This window comes from Bos indicus, chromosome 3 (genome assembly GCF_029378745.1).
Source record: "Bos indicus isolate NIAB-ARS_2022 breed Sahiwal x Tharparkar chromosome 3, NIAB-ARS_B.indTharparkar_mat_pri_1.0, whole genome shotgun sequence".
Lineage (NCBI taxonomy): Eukaryota > Metazoa > Chordata > Mammalia > Artiodactyla > Bovidae > Bos > Bos indicus.
In genome coordinates, this window is record NC_091762.1 from 81,767,080 (window position 1) to 81,779,834 (window position 12,755).

General features: G+C 38.6%; 1 protein-coding gene across 1 annotated transcript in view; it reads right to left on the reverse strand.

The window, feature by feature from the left end:
• The window catches only part of ROR1 (receptor tyrosine kinase like orphan receptor 1), a 469,844-nt gene that overhangs the window by 177,458 nt on the left and 279,631 nt on the right, over positions 1 to 12,755 (reverse strand). The window lies entirely within an intron of this gene.

Here is a 12,755-nt window from a genome sequence, read left to right on the forward strand (position 1 = left end):
AAATGCATTAATGGGACAAATAGGAATGCTGAGTTTAAAAAGTTCAGAGAAACAGAAAGAAGCTCAAAAACATGATCCTCAATTATATACAAGTGTAAGAGAGATAGCTCTCCATACTTGCAATAAGAAAAGATATAATCAGGTTGGGGGTTCTGTCTAAATCCTTTCCCAGCCAACAGTCATATCAATGTCTTAGACAAGGACCAAATGAATAAGATACAAAGTTGGAAGGTTTTAAGTATGCTAAATGATAACATCAAATGACATGATAAATGAAGTATATTGAAATAAAATATGAATACTGGGTCAGTCAGTTCAATCAATAATAAGATGATGCTACCCAAAGGCTTAGAAAGAATAAAAATGCAAAAGGAGGAGATGGTGCTGCTGCATCTTATGTGGTCCAGGTCTACCAGGAATACTGTGTGCTCACTCCAGGAGGCTACCTCTTTTGGGGGAAGGATCTAGAAAACAAGTTAGGAGGAAAAATAATGAAAAGAACAGTAACTGTTTAGCCTGAGAAAGAGAAGATTCTGTGGGCAATAACGTGATAACGATAATGCACTACCACAGTCATGTATGTTCTCCCCTAATCCTTAAGGTCATCTCAAGACGTCTAGGTGTCCATATGCCAGATCCTCTACCTAAGAGCAGAAAAGACCCCCAGAGACTATCTGTCATTTTATTCCAAAGTTTAAAGCAATACTGAAACTAATGAAGACATCTATGTAACAATAAGTTTCATAACAGATTACTGAAATTATTATTTAATGGCATTGATTTTGACCCTTGCTTCTCTTCAGTATACTTACAAACTTATCAGGAGATGTACTATGCCTTTCTTTATTAATCATAGGTTATAAAACACTGTTTCAAACAGTACACACACATCTTAGAACCTTAGAACTAAAGAAATCTTGAGACATAATTAGGTCATAAATGACAACCCACAACTGCTCAGCATGTTAAGTGCTCACAGTTAGAATGTATAATAATAGGAATTTTTAAATTCTTGTTTTATAGATGATAAAAAATTAGGCTCCAAGAGGTTAAGTAATTTACTGAAGACCATACAGCTATTGAGCACCCGAGTGGAAACAAGGCCAATATGACTATGAAGAGCAGTTTTCATACACTTTCTGACAAGGTGTAGACATGGTAGGAAGTATGAAAATGAAGGCCAGTTGGTTCAGCATAAGAAAGACCATCCTAACCTTAGAACTTCTCAAAAGGAAGAGTAGACTAGGCTTCTATAATGTCACTAAAGAAAGTGTTCATGTAAAAGCTTTCTAATCAGAAAGTGTTCATATAGAAGGTCAGTGTGGAAACATGTATGAGGCTTTTAGAAGAGAGTTAGGAATCAACTAGAAGATCGGATTATATGACTTGTTGTTCAGTCACTAAGTCCTGTCTGACACTTTGCAACCCGATGAACAGCAGAGCACCAGGCTCCTCTGTCCTACACTGTGTCCTGGAGTTTGCTCAAACTCATGTCCATTGAGTCTGTGATCCTATCTAACCACCTCATCTTCTGCTGCCCACTTCTCCTTTTGCTTTCAATCTTTCCCAGCATCAGGGTCTTTTCCAATGAGTCAGTTCTTCACATCAGGTTGCCAAAGTATTGGAACTTCAGCTTCAGCATCAGTCCTTCCAATGAATATTCAGGGTTGATTTCCTTTAAGAGTGACAGTTTTAATCTCCTTGCAGTCCAAAGGACTCACAAGAGTCTTCTCTAGCACAATTCAAAAGCATTAGTTCTTTGGCGCTCAGCCTTCTTTATAGTTCAACTCTCACACCCATACAGGACTACTGGAAACATTCTGTAGCTTTGCCTATATGGACCTTGCTCAGCAAGGTGTTGTCTCTGTTTTTTAATGTGCTGGATAGGCTTGTCACTGTTTTCCTTCAAGGAGGAAGAGTCTTTTAATTTCATGGTTGCAGTCACTGTCTACAGTGATTTTGGAACTCAAGAAAATAAAAATTTGTCACTGCTTCCACTTTTCCCCTTCTATTTGCCATGAAGTAATGGGACCAGATGCAATGATGTTAGTTTTTTTAATGTTGAGTTTTAAGCCAGCTTTTTCACTCTCCTCTTTCACCCTCATCAAGAGGCTCTTTAGTACCTCTTTGCTTTTTGCCATTAAAGTGGTATCATCTGCATATCTGAGGCTGTTGATATTTCTCTGGCAATCTTGATTCCAGCCTGTGATTCATCCAGCCCAGTATTTTGCATGATGTACTCTGCATATAAATTAAGTAAGCAGGGTAACAGCCTTGACGTACTCCTTTCCCAATTTTGAACCAGTCAATTTTTCCATGTCTGGTTCTTTTTTTTTTTTTTTAAACTTTACAATATTGTATTAGTTTTGCCAAATATCGAAATGAATCCGCCACAGGTATACCTGTGTTCCCCATCCTGAACCCTCCTCCCTTCTCCCTCCCCATACCTTCCCTCTGAGTCATCCCAGTGCACCAGCCCCAAGCATCCAGTATCGTGCATTGAACCTGGACTGGTGACTCGTTTCATACATGATATTATACATGTTTCAATCCCATTCTCCCAAATCTCCCCACCCCTCTCCCTCTCCCACAGAGTCCAAAAGACTGATCTATACATCAGTGTCTCTTTTGCTGTCTCGTACACAGGGTTATTGTTACCAACTTTCTAAATTCCATATATATGCGTTAGTATACTGTATTGGTGTTTTTCTTTCTGGCTTACTTCACTCTGTATAATAGGTTCCAGTTTCATCCACCTCATTAGAACTGATTCAAATGTATTCTTTTTAATGGCTGAGTAATACTCCATTGTGTACATGTATCACAGCTTGCTTATCCATTCATCTGCTGATGGACATCTAGGTTGCTTCCATGTCCTGGCTATTATAAACAGTGCTGCGATGAACATTGGGGTACACGTGTCTCTTTCCCTTCTGGTTTCCTCAGTGTGTATGCCCAGCAGTGGGATTGCTGGATCATAAGGCAGTTCTATTTCCAGTTTTTTAAGGAATCTCCACACTGTTCTCCATAGTGGCTGTACTAGTTTGCATTCCCACCAACAGTGTAAGAGGGTTCCCTTTTCTCCACACCCTCTCCAGCATTTATTGCTTGTAGACTTTTGGATCACAGCCATTCTGACTGGCGTGAAATGGTACCTCATAGTGGTCTTGATTTGCATTTCTCTGATAATGAGTGATGTTGAGCATCTTTTCATGTGTTTGTTAGTCATCTGTATGTCTTCTTTGGAGAAATGTCTATTTAGTTCTTTGGCCCATTTTTTGATTGGGTCATTTATTTTTCTGGAGTTGAGCTGTAGGAGTTGCTTGTATATTTTTGAGATCAGTTGTTTGTCAGTTGCTTCATTTGCTATTATTTTCTCCCATTCTGAAGGCTGCCTTTTCATCTTGATAATAGTTTCCTTTGTTGTGCAGAAGCTTTTAAGTTTAATTAGGTCCCATTTGTTTATTTTTGCTTTTATTTCCAATATTCTGGGAGGTGGGTCATAGAGGATCCTGCTGTAATGTATGTCAGAGAGTGTTTTGCCTATGTTCTCCTCTAGGAGTTTTATAGTTTCTGGTCTTACATTTAGATCTTTAATCCATTTTGAGTTTATTTTTGTGTATGGTGTTAGAAAGTGCTCTAGTTTCATTCTTTTACAAGTGGTTAACCAGTTTTCCCAGCACCACTTGTTAAAGAGATTGTCTTTAATCCATTGTATATTCTTGCCTCCTTTGTCAAAAATAAGGTGTCCATATGTGCGTGGATTTATCTCTGGGCTTTCTATTTTGTTCCATTGATCAATATTTCTGTCTTTGTGCCAGTACCATACTGTCTTGATGACTGTGGCTTTGTAGTAGAGCCTGAAGTCAGGTAGGTTGATTCCTCCAGTTCGATTCTTCTTTCTCAAGATAACTTTGGCTATTCGAGGTTTTTTGTATTTCCATACAAATTGTGAAATTATTTGCTCTAGCTCTGTGAAGAACATCATTGGTAGCTTGATAGGGATTGCATTGAATCTATAAATTGCTTTGGGTAGTATACTCATTTTCACTGTATTGATTCTTCCAATCCATGAACATGGTATATTTCTACATCTATTGGTGTCCTCTTTGATTTCTTTCACCAGTGTTTTATAGTTTTCTATATATAGGTCTTTAGTTTCTTTAGGTAGATATATTCCTAAGTATTTTATTCTTTTCGTTGCAATGGTGAATGGAATTGTTTCCTTAATTTCTCTTTCTGTTTTCTCATTATTAGTGTATAGGAATGCAAGGGCTTTGTGTGTGTTGATTTTACATCCTGCAACTTTACTATAATCATTGATTAGTTCTAGTAATTTTCTGGTGGAGTCTTTAGGGTTTTCTATGTAGAGGATCATGTCATCTGCAAATAGTGAGGGTTTTACTTCTTCTTTTCCAATTTGGATTCCTTTTATTTCTTTTTCGGCTCTGATTGCTGTGGCCAAAACTTCCAAAACTATGTTGAATAGTAATGGTGAAAGTGGGCACCCTTGTCTTGTTCCTGACTTTAGAGGAAATGCTTTCAATTTTTCACCATTGAGGATAATGTTTGCTGTGGGTTTGTCATATATAGCTTTTATTATGTTGAGGTATGTTCCTTCTATTCCTGCTTTCTGGAGAGTTTTTATCATAAATGGATGTTGAATTCTGTCACAGGCTTTCTCTGCATCTATTGAGATAATCATATGGTTTTTATTTTTCAATTTGTTAATGTGGTGTATTACATTGATTGACTTGCAGATACTGAAGAATCCTTGCATCCTTGGGATAAAGCCCACTTGGTCATGGTGTATGATCTTTTTAATGTGTTGTTGGATTCTGATTGCTAGAATTTTGTTAAGGATTTTTGCATCTATGTTCATCAGTGATATTGGCCTGTAGTTTTCTTTTTTTGTGGGATCTTGGTCAGGTTTTGGTATTAGGGTGATGGTGGCCTCATAGAATGAGTTTGGAAGTTTACCTTCCTCTGCAATTTTCTGGAAGAGTTTGAGCAGGATAGGTGTTAGCTCTTCTCTAAGTTTTTGGTAGAATTCAGCTGTGAAGCCGTCTGGACCTGGGCTTTTGTTTGCTGGAAGATTTTTGATTACAGTTTCCATTTCTGTGCTTGTGATGGGTCTGTTAAGATTTTCTATTTCTTCCTGGTCCAGTTTTGGAAAGTTGTACTTTTCTAAGAATTTGTCCATTTCTTCCACGTTGTCCATTTTATTGGCATATAATTGTTGATAGTAGTCTCTTATGATCCTTTGTATTTCTGTGTTGTCTGTTGTGATCTCTCCATTTTCATTTCTAATTTTATTGATTTGATTTTTCTCCCTTTGTTTCTTGATGAGTCTGGCTAGTGGTTTGTCAATTTTATTTATCCTTTCAAAGAACCAGCTTTTGGCTTTGTTGATTTTTGCTATGGTCTCTTTTGTTTCTTTTGCATTTATTTCTGCCCTAATTTTTAAGATTTCTTTCCTTCTACTAACCCTGGGGTTCTTCATTTCTTCCTTTTCTAGTTGCTTTAGGTGTAGGGTTAGGTTATTTATTTGTCGTTTTTCTTGTTTCTTGAGGTATGCCTGTATTGCTATGAACTTTCCCCTTAGGACTGCTTTTACAGTGTCCCATAGGTTTTGGGTTGTTGTGTTTTCATTTTCATTAGTTTCTATGCAAATTTTGATTTCTTTTTTGATTTCTTCTGTGATTTGTTGGTTATTCAGCAGCGTGTTGTTCAGCCTCCATATGTTGGAATTTTTAATAGTTTTTCTCCTGTAATTGAGATCTAATCTTACTGCATTGTGGTCAGAAAAGATGCTTGGAATGATTTCTATTTTTTTGAATTTACCAAGGCTAGATTTATGGCCCAGAATGTGATCTGTCATGGAGAAGGTTCCATGTGTGCTTGAGAAAAAGGTGAAATTCATTGTTTTGGGATGAAATGTCCTATAGATATCAATTAGGTCTAACTGGTCTATTGTATCATTTAAAGTTTGTGTTTCCTTGTTAATTTTCTGTTTAGTTGATCTATCCATAGGTGTGAGTGGGGTATTAAAGTCTCCCACTATTATTGTGTTATTGTTAATTTCTCCTTTCATACTTGTTAGCATTTGTCTTACATATTGCGGCGCTCCCATGTTGGGTGCATATATATTTATAATTGATATATCTTCTTCTTGGATTGATCCTTTGATCATTATGTAGTGACCATCTTTGTCTCTTTTCACAGCCTTTGTTTTAAAGTCTATTTTATCTGATATAAGTATTGCTACTCCTGCTTTCTTTTGGTCCCTGTATGCATGGAAAATCTTTTTCCAGCCCTTCACTTTCAGTCTGTATGTGTCCCCTGTCTTGAGGTGGGACTCCTGTAGACAACATATGTAGGGGTCTTGTTTTTGTATCCATTTAGCCAGTCTTTGTCTTTTGGTTGGGGCATTCAACCTATTTACGTTTAAGGTAATTACTGATAAGTATGATCCCGTTGCCATTTACTTTATTGTTTTGGGTTCGAATTTATACACCCTTTTTGTGTTTCCTGTCTAGAGAATATCCTTTAGTATTTGTTGGAGAGCTGGTTTGGTGGTGCTGAATTCTCTCAGCTTTTGCTTGTCTGAAAAGCTTTTGATTTCTCCTTCATATTTGAATGAGATCCTTGCTGGGTACAATAATCTGGGCTGTAGGTTATTTTCTTTCATCATTTTAAGTATGTCTTGCCATTCCCTCCTGGCTTGAAGTGTTTCTATTGAAAGATCAGCTGTTATCCTTATGGGAATTCCCTTGTGTGTTATTTGTTGTTTTTCCCTTGCTGCTTTTAATATTTGTTCTTTGTGTTTGATCTTTGTTAATTTGATTAATATGTGTCTTGGGGTGTTTCGCCTTGGGTTTATCCTGTTTGGGACTCTCTGGGTTTCTTGGACTTGGGTGATTATTTCCTTCCCCATTTTAGGGAAGTTTTCAACTATTATCTCTTCAAGTATTTTCTCATGGTCTTTCTTTTTGTCTTCTTCTTCTGAGACCCCTATGATTCGAATGTTGCAGCATTTAATATTGTCCTGGAGGTCTCTGAGATTGTCCTCATTTCTTTTAATTCGTTTTTCTTTTATCCTCTCTGATTCATTTATTTCTACCATTCTATCTTCTAATTCACTAATCCTATCTTCTGCCTCTGTTATTCTACTATTTGTTGCCTCCAGAGTGTTTTTAATTTCATTTATTGCATTTTTTATTATATATTGACTCTCTTTTATTTCTTCTAGGTCCTTGTTAAACCTTTCTTGCATCTTCTCAATCCTTGTCTCCAGGCTATTTATCTGTGATTCCATTTTGATTTCAAGATTTTGGATCAATTTCACTATCATTATTCGGAATTCTTTATCAGGTAGATTCCCTATCTTTTCCTCTTTTGTTTGGTTTGGTGGGCATTTATCCTGTTCCTTTATCTGCTGGGTATTCCTCTGTCTCTTCATCTTGTTTAAATTGCTGAGTTTGGGGTGTCCTTTCTGTATTCTGGCAGTTTGTAGAGTTCTCTTTATTGTGGCATTTCCTCACTCTGTGTGGGTTTGTACAGGTGGCTTGTCAAGGTTTCTTGGTTAGGGAAGCTTGTGTCGGTGTTCTGGTGGGTGGAGCTGTATTTCTTCTCTCTGGAGTGCAATGAAGTGTCCAGTAATGAGTTATGAGATGTCTGTGGTTTTGGGGTGACTTTGGGCTGCCTGTATCTTGGAGCTCAGGGCTGTGTTCCTTTGTTGCTGGAGAATTTGCTTGGTATGTCTTGCCCTGGAACTTGTTGGCCCTTGTGTGGTGCTTGGTTTCAGTGTAGGTATGGAGGCATTTGATGAGCTCCTGTCAATTAATGTTCCTTGGAGTCAGGAGTTTGGACTTAAGCCTCCTGCTTCCAGTTATTGGTCTTACTTTTACAGTAGTTTCAAAGCTTCTCCTTCCATACAGCACCATTAATAAAACATCTACATTAAAGATGAAAAGTTTCTCTACCATGAGGGTCACCCAGAGAGTTTCACAGCGTTACATGGAGAAGAGAAGAGGGAGGAGGGAGTTAGAGGTGACCCGAATGAGATGAGGTGGAATCAATAGAGGAGAAAGTGGGCTAGCCAGTAATCTCTTCCTTATGTGCACTCCACAACTGGACCGCTCAGAGTTGTTCACAGAGTTATACAGAGAAGAGAAGAAGGAGGAAGGTGACAGAGGTGGCCAGGAGGATAAAAGTGGGGAATGAAAAAGAGGGAGACAGATCCAGCCAGTAATCAGTTCCCTAAGTGTTCTCCACTGTCTGGAACACACAGAAATTCACAGGGTTGGGTAGAGTAGAGAGGGGTTAGGGAGGAGACACAGGCGACCTGGTGGAGAAAGGGGAGAGTCCAAAGGGAGAGAAAGCAGTCAAGCCAGTAATCTCGCTCCCTAGTGAAAAATGGGTACTGAAGATTGGGTTCTTAAGGTACAAAATTGGTAACAAATACATAAAAGCAAAAATTAAAAATCTAGAGTAGAGTTTGGAATTTCTTAAATACGATGTTAAAGAAAAGAAGAAGGAAAAGAAAGAGAGAAAAAACGAACAAACAAAAACAAACAAGGTCACGAAAATTATAAAGAAAACATAGGTACAAAATTGATAACTAATACCAAAAAGCAAAAGGTAAAAGTCTAGAGTAGAGTTTGGAATTTCAAAAATACAATGTTAAAAAAAGAAGAAGAAAAAGAACGAGAGAGAAAAAACAAACGAACAAAAACAAAGTTGCATGAATTATAAAGAAACTACAGGTACAAAATTGATTACAAATACCAAAAAGCATAAATTAAAAATCTAGAGTTTGAAATTTCAGATATGTAATGTTATTTAAAAGAAGAAGAGAAAGAAACAGAGAAAAAGAAAAAAAAATAGGGTCACAGAAATTATAAAAAAAAAACTATAGGTACAAAATTGATAACAAATACCAAAAAGCTAAAATTAAAAATCTATAGTAGAGTTTGGAATTTCAAAAATACAATGTTAAAGAAAAGAAGGGAAAAAAAAGGTAAAAAAAAATTATAAAAATATATATATATATGAAGTTTGCTTTAAAAAAAATAGGGTATTTTTTTTTTGGAAAGTAATCAGTTATAAAAGTGAAAATTAAAGGAATAATAGAGGACTTAAATTTTTTTTTTAAATTAAAAAAAAGAAAGAAAGAAAGAAAGAATGATCGTAAAAATAGTAAAAATATATCTAGGACTTTCTCTGGTTTTGTTGTAAGTATTGTGGGTTCAGTTCATTTTTGGCTAGTTCCTTGGTCTGACTTATATTTCTCAAGATCTATAGGCCCCTTCCTATGTAGTTGGTACTAACCTCAGGGTTTTAATCTATTGCCTGTAGCTTCCAAGGCGGTTCCCTCTGTTATAGCTTCTTCTGTTTGCTGGTCTCTTCAGTGTCTGGTTTCTGCCCTGACACAAAGGGGACGGTGGAGGACACTTTTTTTTTTTTTAGGCTCACTTGTTCAGTCACGCTGTGGGGAGGTAGGGAGGGATGCTGCAAACAAATAACACTGGCGTGTGCTCTCAGTGCCTCAGCCACACTGGGTCTGCCCCCGCTCACGGCACGTGTAGCCTCCCTGCCTACACTGCTCAGGCTCTAGATTGCTCCGCCAGGAACCATCCGTGGCTGGCCCTGGGCTGCCTGCACCTCCCAGGTCCAAGCCGCTCAGGTTCAGGCACTCGGGTAGTCCTCAGAGGTGCAGACTCGGTTGGGCCTGCGTTTCATGCCCTTCCCAGATCCGAGCAGCTCAGGTGATGAGGTGTTTGGCGCCGCGATTGCTGTGACTTATCGCCTCTCTGCCGCTCGGTTATCTAGGTGTCCAACCGGCACACCTTCTCAGGCAGATGTTGACCGTCCAGACCCCCAAGAAGTTTTAGTTAGCAAAGAAGCCTGCTTACAGTTTTATAGATAATGTCTCTCTGGGGCTGCGATTGTCCCCTTCCGTCTCTGGCTGCCTGTCACTGGAGGGGGATGGTCTGCCGCCCGCTATCTCTGTTCAGTCCTTTGTTCAGTGCGCGGGCCTGGCGGTGTCTTAGGTTAGGGCTGGCTTTTTGCGTGGTAGATATCCCACAGTCTGGTTTGCTAGCCCAAATTATTTCGCTCAGATAGCGCTCAGGGTATTCAGGCCAGATCTTTACTCTAAGTGTTGCAGCCCGCACCGCGCCTCCCTGCCCAGCCCCGGCTTGCTAGTGGCGTGTGCAGGCATCTGTGCTGCTTCTCCGCTGGGGGAGTTACTGTAGGGCTCACAGTGTGCGGGTTTTAACTGTTTATTTATTTTTCCTCCCTGTTATGTTGCCCTCTGTGCTTCCAAGGCTCCGCACAGATTCGGCAGTGAGAAGGTTTCCTGGTGTTTGGAAACACCTCTCTTTTTAAGACTCCCTTCCAGGGAAGGAACTCCGTCCCTCCCTCTTTTGTCTCTTTTTTTTGTCTTTTATATTTTTTCCTACCTCCTTTCAAAGACTTGGGTTGCTTTTCTGGGTGCCTGATGTCCTCTGCCGGCATTCAGAAGTTGTTTTATGGAATTTACTCGGCGTTTAAATGTTCTTTTGATGAATTTGTGGGGGAGAAAGTGTTCTCCCCATCCTACTCCTCCGCCATCTTAGCTCCTCCTCCCATGTCCGGTTCTAACTGTTGCTTCTTGACCCATATTCAGGTTTCTCAGGAGACAGGTAAGCTGGTCTGATACTCCCATCTTTTTAAGAATTTCCCACAGCTTGTTGTGCATCTATGGGGCAGTTTATCTGGGAGATACTGTGTGACCAAGCTGTGGAGATACAGTTGACTCTGGCACTAGATTAATTTGTTGCTCTTTCTAGGGCTGGGAATATTATTCAACTTGATCCAGATTTTGAAAAGGAAGTGTTTACTTATATCTTCAAGAAAATATAAATCCTTCTATAACCCTGGGGAAGGAAAGGCCTTCCTAACCATGACATCAAAGTAAAAAATCATGAAGGAAAGGATTGCTAGATTTGCTTTTGTAAAGTTAAAAGTTATCTGTATGAAAAAGGAACACATAACATAGCAAAATTAAAAGCTAGTTTTAAAGATGCAGATTTCAAAGCAGTAAAAAAGATAAATACATTAATAAAGTGAGAAAAAGGAATGGATATTCATTGAGGAAAAAATGCCACTGAATGGAGAAAAAAATTCAACCTTAGTTATCAAAGAAATGAAAGTTAAAATAACAATGACATTCCATTTTTGCTTTTAAAATTGATAGTGACTAAAAAAATGACAATACTTAGCTCAAGTGAAAATAAGTAGAATGGTGCATTCTCCTACACTGTTGCTGCTGCTAAGTTGCTTCAGTCGTGTCCGACTTTGTGCGACCTCATAGACAGAAGCCCACCAGGCTCCCCTGTCCCTGGGATTCTCCAGGCAAGAACACTGGAGTGGGTTGCCATTTCCTTCTCCAATGCATGAAAGTGAAAAGTGAAAGTGAAGTCGTGAGTCTTGTCTGACTCTTAACGACCCCATGGACTGCAGCCCACCAGGCTCCTCCGTCCATGGGATTTTCCAGGCAAGAGTACTGGAGTGGGGTGCCATTGCCTTCTCCAACACTGTTGCTAGGGACTGTAAATATGCAGATAGATTTAAAAAAGTTAAAATATAGTTGATTTACAATGTTGTGTTAGTTTCAGGTATATAGCAAAGTGATTCAGCTACACACACACACAAATATACACACATCTATATATAAATTCTTTTTCAGATTCTTTTTCCTTATGTGTGTCTGCTGCTCAGTTGCTCAGTCCTGTCCGATTCTGCAGCCTGTCCATGGGATTTTTCCAGGCAAGAACACTGGAGTGGGTTGCCATTTCCTCTAGGGGAATTTCCTAACCCAGTGATCAAACTCACGTCTCCTGTGTCTCCTGCATTGGCAGGCAGATTCTTTACCACTGAGCCACCTGGGACACATACAAAATACTGAGAATAGTTTCCTATGCTATACAGTAGGTCATTGGTTATTTTATATATAGTAGTTTGCATATGTTAATCCCAAATTCCTAATTTATCTCTCTCCTTCCCCTTTCTTCTTTGGTAACCATAATTTTTTTTTTTTTAATGTTTGTGACTTTGTTTCTATTTTGTATATAATTTCATCTGTATCATTGTTTTTTCTTTTTTTTAGATTCCACATATAAGCAATATCATATGATATTTGTCTTTGACTTACTTCACTTAGTATGATAATTTCTAGGTTCATCTATGTTGCTACAAATGGCATTATTTCATCCTTTTTTATAGCTGAGTAACATTACAGTTTGTTATGTATACACACACACACACATATATACTGGATATACATACATATATGCACATATATCCATATGTATGTGTGTGTATATATACACACACACACAGCATATCTTTATTCATTCATCTGTAATGGACATTTAGATTGCTTTCATGTCTTGGCTATTGCAAATAATGTTGCAATGAACATTGGGGTACATGTATCCTGTTCTCTAAACCTCGCCTTCTCCCCATCCCCAGCCAAAATATTTGTCTTTACCTGAATAGACTTTATCACAAAGGCAAGAACAAAACACCCACAAATAAAAAACAACATTGTCAATAACAACAAAAAGCATTAGAATCTGCCTGTGATGCAGGAGACCCAAGTTCAATCCCTGGGTTGGGAAGATCCCCTGGAAAAGGAGATGGAAACCCACTCTAGTATTCTTGCCTGGGAAATTCCATGGACAGAGGAGCCTGGTGCACTACAGTCC